This window comes from Mesocricetus auratus, unplaced genomic scaffold (assembly GCF_017639785.1).
Source record: "Mesocricetus auratus isolate SY011 unplaced genomic scaffold, BCM_Maur_2.0 Super-Scaffold_100045, whole genome shotgun sequence".
Lineage (NCBI taxonomy): Eukaryota > Metazoa > Chordata > Mammalia > Rodentia > Cricetidae > Mesocricetus > Mesocricetus auratus.
In genome coordinates this window covers 2,824,499-2,826,777 of record NW_024429222.1, presented here as the reverse complement: position 1 = coordinate 2,826,777, position 2,279 = coordinate 2,824,499, and positions in this window count along the sequence as shown.

Below are 2,279 nucleotides of genomic sequence, written 5' to 3'. Positions count from 1 at the left end.
CCTCGGGAACTGCTCTTGTCCCCACCCTGCCCCCTTCTCTGTCCTCTTCCCACAAGCCCCTCATGTGAGTCCTGTTGTATGGTGTGACTCCCTCCCGTTGTTTCTCTCTTAAATTATAGCATCAGCTGCTCTGGCCTTCTCTTTTTTCTCCCTCAGCTAATCTATGGCCCAGGGTGACTCAAGTGTGGCCCAAAGACCTATCCCTTATGTTCATGTCCAGTCAAGCGGCAGATTGTTCTAGCTTTGCCTCATTTGCTCCCAACACTACTACCCTGGTTTAATTTTTCTGGTTAATCACAGCAATGGCTGGTTCTTACACCTGCTAACCTAGCCAGGCCTTTTGCAATGTTCCTTTATGATTCTTTCCTTCTATGGATCCAGGCTAGTCTCAACCTTTGAATCTAAGATAACCTTGGCACTTGCTTTGGCCACTAGAGACCAGCATGAGCTAGAACACAGTGTAATTATATCCTAGTCCTGGACCATGTCCTCAAGGCCTTGCCACTTCTTAGAACACAGACACTCCATTAACATAAGCCCAGGCTATCTGTGAAGGCAGAGAACAGACATCCTGGACAGGACTGCCCCAAACTAGCCAGCCCTAGCTGACCTACTACTTGAGCCCAGACACAGGCACACAGCCTAGGTCTGCCAAGTCCACTCATACCACTGCTTGAGGTTTGTTGAAAGTGCTCTAAACTGTGTTTAAGGGCTGTTTCTTACACAGCCATAGCTCACTGATATACCTTAGCTAACCTGCATATATTCCTTTCCTTCTATGAACATTTTCTGTAAGGGGCCCTGGGGGTTGACTCCTCTGCATCTTCCCCTCATGGGAACTCAAGACAAGGCTGCGGGTCTGACTTCTGGCCTGACTCTCCCCTCTTGTCTTCAGACATGAGAATGTGGTCCTTGTCACTGCAGATGCTGGGCTGTGTCTATAGTTCCCTGGGATCATAGCACTTCTGCAATGGGCATTTTACGTCTTCCCTCCCCGCAGAGTTCAAGTTACACAGAGGCAGGAGCATGCCTGCTCCCTCCCATTCACACCATGTCCTCGACCTTCTAACAGGTCAGCACACAGCAGGGACACTCTGGAGAGTAGCAAAGGAAGGTTGATATTTCTTTCCACTGCTCTTGCTGTCAGGGTTTCCTCCGTCCAGACTTAACCACAGGCTCCTTACTGCTGTTTTCTCCTGGCCTCTGAGTCTTCCTATGCTCTATTCTTTCTGCCTGCCCTTCCGCTGCTCTCATACAGATCTGGGCATTGTTTCTCAATAAAAGTAGCTTCCAACCTGGTGGTGGTGGTGCATGCCTTTAATCCCAGCACTTGGGAGGCATAGGTACTTGGATCCTTGTGAGTTGAGGACAGCCTGGTCTACAGACCGAGTTCCAGGACAGCTACGAGTGTTGCACAAAGAAGCTGTGTCTTGAAAAACCAAACCAACAACAAAAAACCAACCAAACCAAAACACCCAAAAGTAGCTTCCTCCTCCAGGAAGCCTTTCCTCCTGTCCAGCACACTATCTCCTCTCCAGGGATCTGACCCCACTTTGTGTACAGGCTGCCCGCCTCCTCACCCCTCTGTCTCTGGGACCAGTCCTGTGGGTGGGATAATGGAGTAGTAGGATCCCAAGCACCTCTTGGGATTGCCTACCTTGTACACTTCCCTGAGAGTGAGGGCTGCACTAGCTTCTCCCCCCCCCTGGAAACTTGGTGTTGCACACAGTTCCCAGAGCAGGTGGGACAGAACTTCTGAACAAGCAGATCAGGTTCTGTGGGTGGGACCTGGGGTCTCAGTGGGCCACATAGGAATCCAGCAAGCCATGCAATACACCTGGTGGGAAACGGATGAATAATAAATAAATTGGTGTTACCGTGAAGTCAGTCCTTACGAGAGGACTTTGGCCACCTACCTCAGGTGTACACACGAGGGCCAGTTCTCCACACAGTCATGTCCTTCATGGGGCAGTGGCATGTGTCTCCAGATAGCTGTTCAACCTTTTCTCCTCCCTGAAGTTCTCTAGGGACTTGAAGCCCCATTTTCTTGTTCAAGAAGCATTTTTAGTAAGATGTTTAGAAGAACTTTGTATACCCCCCCATTTTGGTGTTTTAGACAGGGCCTCAAACAGCCCCAAGCTGGCCTTGAATTTGAACTCTTGATCCCCTTGCCTCCACAGGCAATGCCACAGCACCCAGCAAATTTCCTGAAAGAGGGCTCTCTTCCCAGTTACTCCTGGGTTGATACACAGTAGAGCCTAGGACAAAGCTGACACCAG